Source organism: Trichomycterus rosablanca, chromosome 17, assembly GCF_030014385.1.
Source record: "Trichomycterus rosablanca isolate fTriRos1 chromosome 17, fTriRos1.hap1, whole genome shotgun sequence".
NCBI lineage: Eukaryota > Metazoa > Chordata > Actinopteri > Siluriformes > Trichomycteridae > Trichomycterus > Trichomycterus rosablanca.
Window position 1 is genome coordinate 13,027,711 of NC_086004.1, and position 18,838 is coordinate 13,046,548.

Below are 18,838 nucleotides of genomic sequence, written 5' to 3' on the forward strand. Positions count from 1 at the left end.
TGTGCAGACATAGGACCTGGGCCAGGTGTGCTCATGCGGTGTCTGCCTCCTCTGTTTGTGTGTGTGTGTGTGTGTGTGTGTGTGTGATTGATCGGGCAGAAGGAAAATAATTGATTAGTTCCCACGGTGACCACATTACCAGCCTTGTAAGCCTGACCCCTAACCTGTGAAACACACTGCGTTCGATCTGAGCCTATAGCAGCCAGAAAACAATTAACAGTGGCAGCGACCTCGGGACTATGATCTGATGCTGGACCAGCTATGCACCTTCAATAGCTTAAATAGCTTCTACGATAGCCTAAATACCTTCTATGATAGCTTAAATAGGGGTTCGTGAAAGACTAATAACTGACCTGTGACCAGTGTTTCCACCAGTGTGTTCAAATAGCCAACATACTTCAGCAACAGTGGGATCAACGAGTTAAAATACAATTAGTCAATTAGTCAAGCTATTTAATTATTGTTATATAGCTATTTAATTTAATTATATTAATATTTCTATATTTAATTTTTTACTTAGGTTTTTTAAAGCACTGGCTGCTCAGAAGAGTCCATTTACATCAGCCTAGATTAGTTTTTATGGTTTCAGATTGCACGTTTTTGGCCTCCAGGGCTGCGTCCCAAGCCACATCCTATAGCGGTAAATAGTATGTATAAATTAACACACCACCACCATTCAGTACAGTACAATGTTTAAAAGTATATAAGTACTAATTACTAATCACATCTAATTTGATTAAAATGTTTACTTAAATGATTAGCCAACTACCATTATCAATGACCATAGAAATTGTAGCTGTTAAATGTGTAACAGGGCTGGGTGAGCTTAACTACAGACATGAATTCACAAACTTGCAAGAATGGAAATAGACTCAAGTGCATATGTTTATGTTTCAAGATAAAACAATACAGTGGCTAAAAACCCACTAACAAAAAAGAGAGCAATCACAAATTTAAAGGTGGCCAAATGAATAGAAAAATAGAAAAATCTGCAGCCCACAACAGAGAAAGTGGATAGAACAGGGATAGTGCAGAACTGAGAACTGAATGTCACAATTTGATGTCTGCTCCAACAAGCCAGCTCAGAAATAATATCCTGCATGCACAAGCAGACCCACTACTCCACCAACTGGATCTCTTCTCACATAATGTGGATTTACAGGTGGGGTCTGCTCCAGAAAAGGGATGTCACACTGCCTTTAGGGCTGTCTGCTCTCTTAGGGCGGTTTTATCGTCATGCCCAACACCAGGGTGAGTTTTCAGAAAGCTACAGAATGCATTATCATGGCTCCAGAGAAATGCAAGTGTGCCATCAAAGGAGCTGAAAGTGTGAAACATCTTTTGCTTATGAGGTGCAGGTGATTGTCAATCAAGAAAAACTGACACATTAATCATCTGTGCCTCTGTGCCTCCTCTGCCAGCCAAACACACTTTTGCCGCTTTATCCTATTCAAGATCGCGGTGGGCCTGATTCACTAAGCGAAAGGTAGGAAACATCCCGGAAGGGTTGCCAGTGCATTACAGAGCAAACAGACACACACACACACATACACATTCACACCTAGGGCAATTTTAGTAGCTCTGATTAACCTGACTTCATCTGGAGCACCCAGAGGAAGCCCACGCAGACATGAGGAGAACATAGAAACTCCAGACAGAAAGGACCCACACCGTGAGGCAACAGTGCTACCCACTGAGCCACCAGTGCCAAAAATATGCAGAAATAAATGGCAATCCAAACTCTGCTGCCAGGAGTTACACTCGCTTCTCAAGGCCACATTACAGAGGGACACAAGCAGCAAATTCTTTTGAATTGAAGCTCATTCTATTCAGAATCATACAAGGTAATTTATATAAAGACACTATTAAAAAAAACTAGCCTAATATTCAATAACGGTAGCCACTTAATTTGTAATTGACAAAAATTACAGATTTGGTTTGGCAATCAACCGTCTGATTTGATTAACATCAACCGTATTAAACAGGAAGGACAAATTAAGCATAACTACACAAGATTAACAAAAAATATATAGCACGAAACTGCAATATACAAACGTTAGGTGCTTTACGCAGATCTTCGTATTATGTGTAATGGAACACCAGCAGAAAACAAAAAAAACAAAAAAGAGAATATAAAATAAGCTTTTCCTTTCTCTTCCAGACTCTATAGAGAAGTGCAGAAGCACACTCCATCTAAGCTCTTAAGAACTGCTGTTCGGACCCATAGCAAGAGTTTGAGGAATGGGGGTGGGGGGGCCGGGCGGGGTAAACAAACACAACAAAACAATTGGAGCCTTAGAGTCTCTTACTGTGGATGAGAAAGCTTAAAGTTAAAAAGCAATCAACTAATTATCAAAAACAGAGCAGCTCTAATCAATTATTCAGCTGAACATTAGTCTCCTAATATACATGAAGTCAAGGGAGCAAGAGCTCCCCGAAGTACAGCCCTCCTGCTCAAACCCCACACACAGACCCACTCACCCCCCTCCCACCCCCCACAAGCACAGTGAGAATAATGCACTTCAAATCCAAAATGAGTTCTGCGCGGTGCATCGACTGACTATCGATCTACCACAGGTACTCAATCTACAACACACGAACACGCACGCGCGCTCCCACGCTCAGAATGACCGACACGTTTTATTTGATTTTATTTCCCCCTTATAGAGTTTTTACCTCGATTTTTTTCAATTTATGTCCGTCTTTATTGGCAATGGCTATCAATATTTATTACTTTCGTGTGACACGTTGACGGACAGGAGGAAATGAGTGTTGATTGACTCGGGAAAAGGGAATGGGAGCAGACTGACTGGGACTCCTGTATTATTCAGCTGGACGGGTGCAAGCCACTGCCTGTGCAACGGCTTAGTGCAAGTTTTTTTCTTTTTTTGCAGGACTGTTTGCTTTTATTCTGCAGACTACAAAGCTATCAGTGAAAAAAGCCCTTTTAAAAATAATAACGTTCTTCTTCTTTTCCTCGGCCTTTGTCCCGTTCGGTTACGGGGTCGGCTCTCGGCGGATCATGATCCGCGCATCGATTTGGCACAATTTTTACGCCGGATGCCTTTCCTGACACGACCCTCCCTATTTTATCCGGGCTTGGGACCGGCACTACAATGCACTGGTTTGTGCATCTAGCGGCTAGGTATCTATAGGACAATTCAGTGTTTCCAATTAACCTGGTGGCATGTTTTTGGACTGTGGGAGGAAACTGGAGCACCCGGAGGAAACCCACGCGGACGCGTGGAGAACGTGCAAACTCCGCACAGAAAGGACCCGTACCTGGGGATCGAACCCAGGACCTTCTTGCTGTGAGGCGGCAGTGCTACCCACTAAGCCACCGTGCCGCCCCTTTTAAAAATAATAATAATAATAATAATAAAACGCTACATTTTCGGCTTAGTAAACATATTAGAAAATCACAAAAATTATGCATGTACATCATTTCTATTAGCTACTAAGTAGATTAATAGTATAGTAGATATATAAGTATAGAGTAGTATACACTGATCAGCCATACAATTTATACCACCTCCTTATTTCTACACACATTGTCCATTTAATCAGCTAAACTTACCATATAGAAGCACTTTGTAGTTCTACAATTACTGACTGTAGTCCATCTGTTTCTCTGCATGCTTTGTTAGCCCCCTTTCATGCTGTTCTTCAATGGTCAGGACTCTCCCAGGACCACCACAAAGCAGGTATTACTTGGGTGGTGGGTCATTCTCAGCATTGCAGTGACACTGACATGGTGGTGGTGTGTTAGTGTGTGTTTTGCTGGTATGAGTAGATCAGACACAGCAGCGCTGATGAAGTTTTTAACACCTCACTGTCACTGCTGGACTGAGAATAGTCCCCCAACCAAAAAATCCAGCCAACAGCGGCCCATGGGTAGCGTCCTGTGACCACTGATGAAGGTCTAGAAGATGACCAACTCAAACAGCAGCAATAGATGAGCGATCGTCTCTGACTTTACATCTACAAGGTGGACCATCTAGGTAGAAGTGTCTAATAAAGTGGACAGTGAGTGGACACGGTATTTAAAAACTTCAGAAGCACAATATTTGTGCACAGACTACTGCAGTAAATGTTTAGGGCATGTCCTTCTAACCTACTGAACCATCTACCTTGCACACAATCTAATTCATAACAAACAGATCCAATATGGCATGTGTTTTTATTTTACACAGCATGACTCCCCCTTCAATTGTAACAATATTGCAATGCACATGTCTAAAGTTTTCTCTCTAAAAGTTTTAAAAATGTTACTCTCAGGTTGTTTAAGTAGTTGCCAAAAACCTCATTTCATCCTCTCAGAGGGTTTGCAATAAAGCAGGAATGTTAGTGTAATAACTTAGTGTATGGAAACGTTTAACAAACTGCCTCGCCAACTTCCACGTAAAAGAGTCTAAGTGGCAAAAAGAAGCAAACGATTTAAAACCGTATAATAAACAGGTGGCTTTGTCATCTCCTCACCGGGGTGCGGGAAACCTAACTCTGCATAAAGGTGCACAGCTGAGACTCACATGGTGCCGAACACAATCTGAGCCCACACGCCGGTTAAATATAAGTGTAAGCTTAAACCGCATGCCGGTCTTTTCCGACCCGCACGCTTATCTATTGTCTTTGGCTCCTTTCAGCGCGTCCAGAATAGATGGCTGAAATAAGAGGCAAAAATAGATGTCGAAGACAACTGCTGACAGATACAGGGAGGTGGCAGATTGAGCCTGTCAGCCTCAGATCTGCACCCGTAATGCTAATAATTAAGCAATAAAGTTACACTGCTTTGCAAACCGATAAAACGAATTCCATTTTGTTCACGAATTCCTGTTTTTATTCTGTAAAGGAATAAAATACCACATTGAAGTGAAACCTAAGCAGGTCTGCTTTACATAAAGAATGTCTCCATCAGTCAATTTTAAGTATATGCTGTATTTTATGGCTTCATTTAATCCCATCAGTAAGAACAGGTGGAAACCTACAGTATAGGTTTTTTTATTCAAGCACACTTTAGCCATATGCCATATGCCATATGCCAGGTGATATTTAAGTTGGTGGATAGAAGGGAAAGGCTATATTTGAGTGACATTTGTATTGTTGGTGTCGTGAACTTCGGTCCAAAATAGAAAGGGCACAATGAGGCCAGACCTTTGAACTCTAAAAACAAAGGGCAGACCTTTGAACTCTTAAAACAGCCACATAGTATAGGAAATGTACTTTCCTAATTGAAATAAACAAAGGAAATAGTAGAACAATTGCAGTTTCTCCTACAGCGGTGTAGTAATTTGCATTAATTGATAACAAATGCCGTAGCAAGCCGTAGCCTAGTGGTTAAGGCACAGGATTAGTAATCCAAAGGTTGCTGGTTCAAGCCCCACCACTGCTAGGTTGCTGCTGCTGGGTCCTTGAGCAAGGCCCTTAACCCTCAGTTGCTCAGACTGTATACTGTAATGTAAGTCGCCTTGGATAAAGGCATCTAATGTAAATGCAAAATAATAATATTTAATATAACCTGGCTCAGGTTACTACAGTATAATATAATCACAATTTGAAAATGACAATGTACCACAAATCAATCATAGTATACAGGCACACACACACATTACAAAGTTTTATTCTCATTACTACCTACATAAAACATTACGGCACGGTGGCTTAGCGGGTGGCACTGTCGCCTCACAGCAAGAAGGTCCTGGGTTCGATCCCCAGGTCGTGGTCCAGGTCCTTTCTGTGTGGGGTGCAGTTTGCATGTTCTCCCCGTGTCTGTGTGGGTTTTCTCAGATTTCTCCGGTTTCCTCCCACAGTCCAAAGACATTCTAGTGAGGTGAACTGGAGATACAAAGTTGTCCATGACTGTGTTTGACATTATACCTGTGAACTGATTAACCTTGTGTAATGAGTAACTGCCGTTCCTGTCATAAATGTAACCAAAGTGTAAAACATGACGTTAAAATCCCAATAAACAAACAAACATAAAATATTAGTCAGTATTACCATTTTCATTGTTACTATTTGTACTGTTCTTTATTATTTTATTTTAACTCATCTGTAACTATTTTATATTGTCACGATACTGCACACATATAAGGGTGCAGCTGTGGACCAGTCAGCGGAGACTGTACTATTTATTGTTTTCTTTTTCTTTTTCTTCTTTTTCCTAAAACTGTAATAACATTTGGCAATACTGTCAAGAATGTCCTTATTTGTCATGACAATAAAGCTACCTTTGAATCTTTTTATATAGTGTGTAGGGACAGTTCCTACCACAGGGACAGTGATAGCGTAATGGTTAGTATTAATTAATCTTAGGCAATTAATCTGCCCAACATCACTCACTTTCTTAACCACTTATCCATTTAGTGTCGGGGGGGTTAGGGATAGGGTTGGGGGGGTGGAGCCTATCCCAGCTTTTTTCAATGGACGCAAGGCACACAGTAACACCCTGGACAGGGTGCCAATCCATCACAGGGCAGACACACATACACACACACACACATACACGCACCCATTCACCTATAGGGCAATTCAGTGTCTCCAATTAACCTGACTGCATGTTTTTGGACTGTAGGAGGAAACCGGAGCACCCGCAGGAAACCCATGCAGACAGGGGGAGAACATGCAAACTCTGCACAGAAAGGACCCAAACCGCCCCGCCTGTGGATCGAACCCAGGACCTTCTTGCTGTGAGGCGACAATGCAACCCACTGAGCCACCGTGCCACCCTCTGCCCAACATTTTTAATTGAATTTCATTATTATCAACTGCTTTATTCTGGTTAAGGTCACTGTAAGTCATGGCAGGCCAGAAAACACTGGGGGCAATGCACTGGGTCTTCTGCCAAGGCCTTAACACCATCACCCTTTTGTTGCTGTTGTTTATTTAATCAACTAAAGCTAGACAAACAGTAATCAGGGGCAGTCAAAGCCTAGCGGTTAAGGTACTGGACTAGTAATTAAAAGGTTGCTGGTTCCAGCCCCACTACTGCCAGGTTGTCACTGTTGGGCCCTTGAGCAAGGCCCATAACCCTCCAATGTTTATACAGTATACTGTCACAGTAATGTAAGTCGCTTTGGATAAAGGTGGCTGCTAAATGCCGAAAACGTAAATGTAATGAAATAACTAAATGTGCCCTGAAATGCACATCATAAGCTAACAAGTTTTACCACCAGAAAAAAACACCCACATTTCTGTCACTTGTCTGCATCTTCAACAGCTTTGGGATTACAAGCACAAAAATGTGACCCATGTTTAAACAAAAGACTGTGGAAGAGCAGACAAGCTGGATGGCAACGTCAGCTCTTCGACAGGATCCTGGAGTTCCTGACAGGCTTTTATCCCTCATCAAAGCATCAAGTGGATGAGCAGACCCCTCTCCGCCTGCTGAGGGCCTTCTCTAGAGTCCTCCAGCAACCCTGCAGGGAGTTCGGACCCTAAATCTTTCCTTTTAACAAGTACGCACACTTCCTTCCTGTGCTCAGCGATGTCTCTAGGGCACGGGGCGGCTTTTTGGGAATTGAGAGAGGTACTCGAGCTAGGCTGAGCTACTTCAGGAAGTACGGTGCATTCAGGAGGCAAGCACTCCACGTCTGACCACAACAATTAAGCAACCGTGTGTAGCGGTTGTAACGAAAAGGTGGGTCAGTGAGTGATGAACTGAAAAATACAAATAAATATTTGCATGTCTATATTATAGGCTTAATTATTTGTAGTGATTTACTACAGAAACACAACCCATTCATTTTTAATTGGACAGATTTCTCAAAGACAAGCAGGTACCATTGTTAAAGACCGTTAAATGACACGATAGTCTTTAGACCCAAAGCTAAAGGTAGAGGAAGACACAAGAGCATCTGGAAGAGATCGATAAATAAAAGCACAACAAAGAGCAAGAGAGCGAGAGAAAGACAGCGAAAAAGAGAGAAAGAGAAATATGTACAGGAGCATGCCTTACAAAAACTCACATGCCATCTCAAATTGTGGCCGCCGGTGAGCAGCGGGATATCATCTATCAGTGGACAAATGCAGGATATGAGAATGCTTCTCCTCAAATGAAATAATATATCTTTGAAAGCTTACGCCCACGACCCGGCCTAGTGCCCATATATCAAGTCTGAATGCTCAGTGGATCTGGTCCAGGGACCATTAACCTTCCACCTGTCCCCCCCACCCCCCTCCCTGTCCTTCTGAATGCACCCCTGCCCTTGGTCCCTTGTTCATCTGTCCCCCTACCTTCACAGACGCCCTCTCTCTTGCTTCCTGGAGCCCTTCGGCTACACCCCACGTAAAAGCCACGCGAGGCCCTGGTAGAATAATTCAAATGCAATGGACCAGGGACACAGTTACAAATCTGTGGCCACGTGCGCTGGGCTGTTTGTCAGCGAGCGCCCTGCTGACCTGCGCCAAAATGCTGCTACTGGATGTTATGTGTGTGCGTGTGTGTGTGTGCTCGTGCATGTGTGGCAGGGAGGAGAGGGGGCAATATAAATCGCCTTCAAGTTCACAGATCACATCCGCAACGCCTTATTAATTCCTGTAGATATGGGCTCTGGCAGAAATTATAGTCTCTAACCCCACGCTCCTAAAATTGGACTGTCAGGCATGGAGAAAGGGAGTGCTGGGGGTGCGTTTTACCAAAGTAAATTCATGTAGCATTAATGGACTGTAGTATCTATACAATCCAGTTTCATTTTTATTTTTATCGACCACGGGTCGTGGTGGGTCCGGTTTCGTCGGTGGACGTGAGGCAGGAATATCCAGGACATGGAGTCTATCCTTTGTAGGGCTTCGACCACCCCTCAGAAGACATAACCAATCGTGTCTGTGTAGACGCCCAGACGGAGATTCAAACCGAGGTCTCAGTAGTGGTAAGATAGCGTAATGCAGAGTTTTTTATGTTACGTGTAAAGGAGGACTCAAATGCAGAAAAAATTAATATTTATTTTTACATAAAAGAACCAAAGACAAAAAGAGAAAAAACTGAAACACAAAAACAATCGGGCGAACCCCGATCGACGCCGCTGATCACCGCAGGCAGAAGGAACTGAAAAGAGAGAATCACAAAAACAAAAAAACGGTCGCGCTCACCTTTACGCCACGCTGGCGGTAACGTTAGAGAGACTAGGCGCGCTTATGAAGCGCTGGCTAGGGTGAAAAAGCAAAACTACTAAAATAGTTTCTACAAAAGGAACCCGGTCGCTCTGATACGCGAGCGGGTGACAGCAGGCTCGTCTCGACCCACCACGGGACTCGTTGGCGTAGGGGAGAGACGACCTGTAAAAGGTAGAAGAGGAGAATAACTAGGTACACCTCAAGGGGCAGATTCGAACCGGGGAAGCCGGCGTCAGAGGCAAGCAAAGCCCAACTGCGCCACCCGGGAATTAGCTAACTGCAAAGCCCTGAGCAAATACAAAGACTGGCGAAACCGACAAAATGGCCGCCGCTAGCCTCCTGTGGTTGCTACAGGAGAATGCTAGCAGGTTTGCGTCAAAACAAACTCAGCTCGAGGGCTGAACGGAGTCAAAACCGCACTTTCCCTGCCAGAAGTAAAAGAAACGCCTATTTTACCTCGGCCTTTCAGCCTACACACCCAACCGACCTACAAGTCGCCTGGGGTAACCGGCTTGCCCTGAAAAGTGAGTGGAGACCCCTAACATGCCACAAACAAAAGCCAAAGGTGCGACGCCCACTGCTGCACTGCGCAGGCTTAAATAAGCCAGCTGCAGCTGCGGGTCGTCAGCCCTAATTACAAGACCTCCTATTTAAGGCCTTTGGTTTGGTTGGTCTGTAACGCCTGCTTCACCAGCTACCGCAGGCACCCTAATATTTTAAACCCTGGATCATGACCCTTGGGTGGGTCGCCAGCCAGAAAAAGGGTCGCAGAGAAAAATATGAATAATTAAATAAACTAATTTAAACAGGCACATAAACACAGAAAAACTTGAACACAGAAAATACGTCAACTTGATGGCTGCATGTGTCTCTCCAATGCATGGAGTGTCTCTGTGGATGCAAGACACCAATAGTACCTAGCACTAGTAGTACCATGACAGATATTGGCTTTTGCACCTTTAACACATAACACTTTGGATGGTTCTGTTCGGTCCATCTGAGATGAGCTCAAGCCCAGGAAACTTGATTCTACTCAGAATTGATGCATGAGCCTGAGGTTGTATTTCTTGATGCAGCAGTGGACTGTGTTGATTGACAACGGTTTTCTGAAGTACTCCTGAGCCCATATTACTATATTTATCACTGTAGGAGAATGGTTTCTGATGGTATGCTGACTTTTGAGCTTGAAGATCACAGTGGTTTCTGGCTCTGCCCTACATGGACTGAGAAATCGATGGATTTCCTGAATCTTTTCACAGTGAAATGCATGGTAGATGGTGAAGGACTAAAAGAAAGTTATTTGCAATCTTGCGTTGAGAATTTGCTCGGCTGACCCATAGCACTGGGTTTAAATCTCGATGGTGGTGGGCTAGTGATAGATCGCTGCACCATCTAAGCGTTTCTGACCCGTTTCTGACATACTCATTCCAGTCCATATGTTACAAAACACCAGAGAATGATCAAAATTGCTCAGATTACATTTTATATTTGCTATATTAATTTAATGTGAACATGTGTATGATTTGATGCATTATGCCGCTGATAAGTAAGTGCACAGAAGTGTAGTGTACTGTAACTAAATATTAACGCATAAGCCCTGTTTTCCTCAGTGAAATTAGCAGGGGGTTAAACATTTAGGGCATTTAGGTCAAAGGAACACGGCATCACAGATTTCCCTATTATTATATACACATCATAGGCATAACATTATGACCACTGACAGATGAAGTGAATAACACTGATTATCTCTTCATCACGGGACCTGTTAGTTGGTGGGATATGTTAGGCAGCAAGTGAACATTTCATCCTCAAAGTTGATGTGTTAGAAGCAAGAAGCAGAATTTGAGTGAGTTTGACAAGGACCAAATTGTAATGGCTAGACGACTGGGTCAGAGCATCTCCAAAACTGCAGCTCTTGTGGGGTGTTCCCGGTCTACGGTGGTCAGTATCTATCAAAAGTGGCCCAAGGAAGGAACAGTGGTAAACCGGCGACAGGGTCATGGGAGGCCAAGGCTCATTAAGGCACGTGGGGAGCGAAGGCTCCAACAGATGAGCTACTGTAGCTTAAATTGCTGATGAAGTTAATGCTGGTTCTGATAGAAAGGTGTCAGAATACACGGTGCATCACAGTTGCAGGGATATTTTGGCAGCAAAAGGGGAACCAACACAATATTACAAAATCATAATGTTATGCCTGATCGGTGTACATTATAATCCTAATGCTTTATTATATAATCTTAACGCTTTCTAAAAACAAAACAAAAATGTATGGTACATGTGATAATGTTCCCCAGACTGTATGTGCATTTGTTTTAAAAATTACATTAATACTTCAGGAAATGTGTGTGTTTTTATTTCAACACCCTGGATGTATTTTAAATTATTATCTAATTAATCTACCCACATTACAAAGTTCATGCACAGGTGAGACAGTTCAGCAGGTGAAAAAATATGGGAGTCACTGACTCCTGAGTCATGAGCTCCTAGAATGGCTCACTTTTTTCTGTCTCTCTCTCTCTCGGCTCTCTTCCCCCATTTTCTTTCCAGCTGCTTTTTCAATAAGCACAAACCTCTCGGCTGGGTGCAGCTCTCAGAACAAGGCACTAATACACTTCAGCGTGGTTTAACTGCAGGTCTGGTATTGTCATTCACCTTGCAGCGGAAAAAAAAAGAGAGAGCAGAACTTTGCAGGACTCTCTCTAAGCACCCATGAAGAGGTAAAAATAAATATTGGCTCCACATGTGGAAGCAGTGGAAGCTTTGCATGGGTGACTTTTATAAGCTCAGAAGACAAAATATACACATAACGGGTTCATTTACGCCATGATGAAGTTTAGCTTTAACGCCGCAGTTGTGTAATGAAAACACAGGGTGGCTTAGAGGAATAATAAAAAATAAAAAAGTGGGTTTATTATTTTGGTCCTATTGTGTGGCGAGGAAAACTGAAGTGCATGCATCCTATCTGTGAAACAATGGCACAGGGATCACAATGAAAGGGTCGACCTCTCTGTGGACGTGAATCACTCTCCACGTGTCGACGCTAACAACAGAGACAGGAGAAGTTAGGCACGCATGGGTCCGACAGCAGGGAAGGAGCGCATCTGTTTCCCCCCTTTCCACCTCTGTGTGCTCAGCCTGCACAGTCACACAGTGGTCGGTTGTGTACGTACGTATACTCGCAAATAATACACTTAGCACTGAAATTAAGAAAGAGTCCTACACGAATGTATCTGCCTATATATAACCTCAGCTACATACAGATTAAAATCCTATGAATTCTTATCTGGCTGTTTAGACTGTGATGCGGCCCATATTGTATTTAAACATGTCAATCATTCAATAAGGTAATTTTACAATTTAAACCATTTTGACCTGCAGTAAAAATAAAGTTTATATACTACAGTGTGTTGAGATCTTTAATCTCTATCTATGAAAGGGTGGACAGAAAAAAGAGAAAAAAGATAATAAACGCATAAAATAAAAACAAACAGTACATCCACTGATCAGCCATAACATTAAAACCACCTCCTTGTTTCTACACTCACTGTCCATTTTATCAGCTCCACTTACCATATAGAAGCACTTTGTAGTTCTACGATTACTGACTGTAGTCCATCTGTTTCTCTGCATGCTTTGTTAGCTCCTTTCAATGGTCAGGACTCTCCCAGGACCACCACAGAGCAGGTATTATTTGGATTCAGTGTTTTATTCCCAGCACTGCTTTCGGCCAGACGGGCATCTACATACAGACTATGTCAAGGGGATTGCCAAGGCCCCACAATGAAATGTCGTCACTGCATTACACCCAGTGATTCCAGGGAAACTGAATCCACCACCACCCTGACTAGGTAAAAACTGAATATCCTACAAATTAGTAATAATCACATTTAATAATAAGGTCTTTAAAGCTCTTGGTATTACGTTTTAACAGAACAAAAATTAAAATAAAGGCTGCAAACCCACAGCATACATATAGATTAATATTAAGTCTTTCAACAGGGTTAGTTTGTGTTTTTTTATTCATTTGAACACATTGGACGCTCTATTTAGATCCTTTTATGACTGAAAATGTATGTGTGTTGTAACTAAGTCTACCATATGGAAACACTTCGAGGACGTTCTGCAGCCGTCTCTGTTACCGGAGAAATTCTTTTGTTCTTCGGCAGCTAATAATAGTGACGCAGATGAAGGTGTATTTATAGTGGCCTTGCAGCCCCGAAGACCCACTGACAAGCCTCATATTCACTTGCACTTCCTCTGTTTATCAAACTTTACCTGCGGCTTTGTCATAAGCACACTCAAGAGGACATTCAGCATCATGTACAAACAAAAGACAGTGACAGATTTCTTTCCCTGAACGCTTCAGATGTAGCGCCTACTGTTCCATCAAGTGTGTGCGCTGTGCCAAGACTGAGAAAAATAAATTAATAAAACAAAAGCAGGTGGGGAAGTGAGTCCCAACTTGTGTTTGATGGTGTTTTACTGTTTCTATAGAGTCATTACTTAATCCCAAACACACACACACACACACACACACACACACACACAAACACACAGCAAATCATTAGTCCTTTAACAAATACATATACAGCACGGTTGTCAAACTCAAATTCTGACAATGCATTTTCATTAGTGAGATCTACTGAATTAGGAGAGTTAGAATTTCACTATATAATTTAACAAATGTTATATTACAAATGCAAGCACCTAAAGCAGAATGCACATTGTTTAAAAGTATTCTGCTGTTTAAAAGTACTTTAAACACACCTTGCTGTATGTAACACAGTATTTTTATCATCCCGGGACAGTGGTAACCTAGTGGGTAAAGCTTTGGGCTATCAATCAAAAGACTGTTGGTTAGAATCCAGGCTCTGCCATGCAGCCACTGTTGGGCCCTTGAGCAAGGCCCTTAATCCTGTCTGCCCCAGGGGCTCTGTACAATGGCTGACCCTGCGCTTGGATTCCAGCATTCAAAACAAACTAAGATATACGGAAAATAATTTCATTTGTACTGTACATGTGCATGCACTGACTAGGCATAACATTATGACCACTGACAGGTGAACTGAATAACACTGATTATCTCTTCATCACGGCACAACACCTCAGAGTTGATGTGTTAGAAGCAGGAAAAATGGGCAAGCGTAAGGATTTAAGGGCCATATTGTGACTGCTAGACGACTGGGCCAGAGCATCTCCAAAACTGCACCTATTATGGGGTGTACCTGGTCTGCAGTGGTCAGTATCTATCAGAAGTGGTCCAAGGAAGGAACAGTGGTAAACCGGCGAAAGGGTCATGGGCGGCCAAGGCTCATTGATGCACATGGGGAGCGAAGGCTGGCCCGTGTGGTTTGATCCAATAGATCCAACTGATAGAAAGGTGTCAGAATACACAGTGCATCGCAGTTTGTTGTGTATGGGGGAGCAAAAGGGGGACCAACACAATATTAGAAAGGTGGTCATAATGTTATGCCTGATCGGTGTATGTATATGTGACAAATGAAGTTTTTGTCTTCTAAAGTTAATTTCCTTTATGTAGTTCAAGCTGTTTCTGCCAGGCAGGCTACTGTACTTAGTTATGTAGTACCAACATACAGCAACATAATTGTTTGCTTCTCTACAAACTGACTACTTTCTCCACTTAATTATCCTTCATAACATCTTCGTAACAGCTACACTAGTATTTTGGAAATAAAGCATAATTTTTGCTGTGTCAGTGTTGTGCATGTGGACTAGAACCAAGGAATCATTATATTTTTTTATACTGCTTTAATGTAAAAATGTTGTGTACAAGTTAACAGCAGGATGTATTAATATCTTTTTGCCGCATGTGTCAGCTTGACACGTATGACCTGGGGCTTACATTTAAAAACAAGGCTGTTTTACCTTTCTCAGATGTACATGAGAAGATGTTAACATTAGAATAATGTGCACATCCAGTTGCAAATGCACAACTTGAAATATATGGTATTTAAGCTGTTTATGTATAATGTAGGTTTAATAAAAGTTACATGTGTAGATTAAATGCTCAAGACTCACACCTGCATCCTTAAAACCCCTATAATTAGGTTTACATATTATCTTTACTAATAAATGGCTTAATAAAATTAAACAATTTATATATATAATTTGTTTGTTTATGCATTTTTTCCCCTTTTTCTCCCGACTTTTAGTGCGTCCAATGGCCTGATTGCGTCATGAATGCCGGCCCAGGCTCTGATTTGAGGAGAACGAAGCTAACGTGTGCAGCAGCCGTATGCATCCTTTCACCTACACTAGACGAGATCAGCTGCGGATCAGCTCTGTGTACGGAGAGACACACACTGATCCGCACTCTTTTCCCTTTCTCTGTGCGGGAGCCATCAACCAGCCAGCAGAGGTCGTAGTTGCATCAGTTATGAGAGATAGAATCTGGCTTAATGCCCCGCCCCTATATGAACAACAGGCCAATCGTTGTTCATGTGGCTGCTCAGCCGGCAGGTGTCAGCGTGTGTTTTTACCGCTGCGCCACCTGAGCGGCTAAATTAAACACATTTTATGACAACTTATGAACACTATTTTTAGTGGCGTGCCATTTTTCTTAAGAATGATATAGGTTTTTGTTTTATCAATTTTAATTAAGTACACTGTGTGAATGCAAATGTTGTGTTTCTTAGGGTTGTGTAAGATGAGTCATACTTGAGCTAAAATTTCCAATGATCCACTTTTGCCAGTTTACTGCAATTTTTAAAGTATAATTTGAATGGGTGATAATAGATAAACTCCTTGGGTTCCTGTCCAAGACATATGTCCTTATAAAAATGTTCCATATGCTTACTGAATTGAAGGTTTGGTGATGTAATAATAATATAGTAGCTCATTACATTTTTAAGAATTACCTGGTCCTATTTCTATGAATCTAAAAGTTCTAAGTACTATACAAAAAATGATCCAGTAAAGAAATTCTTACAGTCTGAGTTGTCCCTCTGTTGGCACATAATACAGAAAAGCACAGACATGGTTGTAATTTTTTAAGATTTCAATCTGGTTCCTACATTTATGTGATTTATTTCTGCCAGGTCTGGCAACATTTAACACATGAAATATGGCATATTAGATATATTAGATATATATATAGAAATATTAGATAATATGTCAATCAGCCAAAAACCAGCTCAGTGATAATCAGGGGTGTAATGATATTGCTCTTAGTATTATGAGTACTTTACTTAGTTTGACAGTAAGCAACGTAATATAATTGTGACCCAATTAATTCTTATCAATTATTATATCTGATTTACACTTAACAGCAGGCTAAATTCTTTTACCTCAGTGCTCTTTTGTGTGCTAACATGCTTGTTAGATAAAGCCTGTTGAAACTAGGAGGGATCCCCTCACATAAAATTATTTAGTGCTTTACAATAACCACACAACCGTTCGGATAATTAGTATTAAGAGTAGGTTTGGAGAAGCTAGCAGACAGCTTTTTATTTGTTTTGCTGTCGTAAGTGCCTTGCTAATTACACCTTCATTGCTGCTCGCTAATGTCAAATACGGCAACAACGCCCTAGCACCTTTTCACAAAAGCCATGTGTAACAATTAGCCGTCGTGAGAGAGTGGGCTAGCCTGCACATCAAGGGGGTTATCCAGCAATATGAAGTGCAAAGTTCAGCCGCAATAATGAGTATGATACAGAGAGGCATTAGCCAAACACAATGCAAGACCACATTATACTAAAGATGTGGCGGGGATAGGCAAAAGAGGTTTATCAGTAATGGAATTGTGAAGAGGGTGGTCATTACATATCATTAGAAATAAAAGGCTGTAACTGAACAGCAATCTTTAAAAGGGTTTTACTGAAAATGCTTCAGGTAATGAACAGAGGATAATATGCAAATACAAAGCGCTTGGCAAAAATCTGATGTAGCTTAGAACACCACTAACACAACGGCAAAAATACGGAAATAAATGACAAAATAAGAATAAGTTGGAAACAGCTGTCTGCAAAAATGTTTCCTCCCAGAAGTGAAGTGGAAATTGTCTTATTTTATATTTGGCACTCATCAGTCATTGATTTAAAACACAATGAGCAAGAATGATGTCCACAACATTTAGCTCTACAGATCTCACAGGAACACAGAGAAAAAAATGCCATCCCAGAGTCAGAGTAATAAACTAAACACTATATCAAATCAGTATCAGCAATAGATTGATTCATTTTCTTAGATAATATTTAGAGAGGAGTATGTAAATTAGGACGCAGCCCCAGTCATAGAATCCAAATAGAGACTTTTTAAAAAGAAGAGCTTTTCTTAATATAGACGTGTATCAGCCTTTTAAAAGCATGAGCTAGCTCACTACTGGAAATGAAGTACACTCAGAACTTTAATACTGAGAATACATTATTATTGACTGACTCAAGCAGATTATAAGATCACATAAGTGGACGGTTATCTGGTGAAAAACTAAACATTTTTTTCATAACACGGTTGCCAGGTTATTATGCACATGTAAGCACACTAAATAAAATCAAAAGTCATTAGTTCCCAGAAATATGAATACTGTGATTTGAATGTAAATGTGCTATTCTCGAGCGCTATTCAAAGCAAGTACTTGTGTATCTCCGCAGGCCCATTAGAAAGTTCTGAACTGATCAATTGTAAACTTTTAAAACATGACTCACTAATGACGATGACTGAAAGTTTAATGATGCTTAACTGCAAGCATTAGCTTATGAAGTAACTTATGTCATTACACATGGCAGAAAGACAACAGAACAATTAAATCTCATGCAATATTCACATAATATTTTTACTAAATGCATAATTTTACTGAGATGACTACTATAAAGGTTATTCTTATTAATAAGCACTTGCAGAATCAACAAATTTGTCTTAAATTGCTTTCATTATTTGGTTAAGAAAATCAATTTACCTAATACTGTTTTAATGAAATTCTAAATGATTCAAGCACGCTACTGTATGTGTATCAACCAAAGCTTACAGCTCTTTTATCTTATATAGATATATTAATAATTACAACCTTTATATTAAAGAAAGCGAAGTGGTCTAGCACAGGGTTTTTCAAACTTTTTTTCAAGTGACCCACATTTTGTCCATGATTTTTACTGAACACAAACAATGCATCAATATACTTCATTAATAAATATGGTGGCAATCTGGTCCTACTGTGGTTTACAAGATGTATCGTAAAGCCTTCACAAGGAGTATTCGTCTACAAGTTCATTTTGTGTTTATGTGCCTATTTAAATTTGTTTATTTCATTTTTATTATTTTTCTTTGCAACCCTTTTTTGGCTCTCAACCCACTCAAGGGTCATGGCCCAGGGTTTAAAAAACCCTGGTCTAGCAGACACAGTGCAGAGGACTTCAAACGGACTCCTCTTTTCAAACACACAAACACAGACACAAATACACACCCACCTAACAACTTAAAATATTCATCAAATTGCTCCAAAACAAATTGTAATTTATCAAGTGTAACCCACAATACACACTACAACTCTTTTACTGACACTTTTACCCTCTATTACATAATAAAAAACAGATTTTTATTCATAACTTTAATAGCATTAAAAGCATTTAAACTTCAATAGCATGCTCATATTTATTTATATATAAAAAAACACTTACTAGAGTGTTTACTAGAGTGCTTACTAGGGTCCTAAATTAAGGAAGTCCTTGCCACTCTCCCTCCGCATGAGCCCGTCATTATCTGTTTTCAAGAA

At 41.0% G+C, this 18,838-nt stretch overlaps 1 protein-coding gene across 3 annotated transcripts in view; it reads right to left on the minus strand.

The window, feature by feature from the left end:
* The window catches only part of nr5a2 (nuclear receptor subfamily 5, group A, member 2), a 79,880-nt gene that overhangs the window by 50,876 nt on the left and 10,166 nt on the right, over nucleotides 1–18,838 (minus strand). The window lies entirely within an intron of this gene.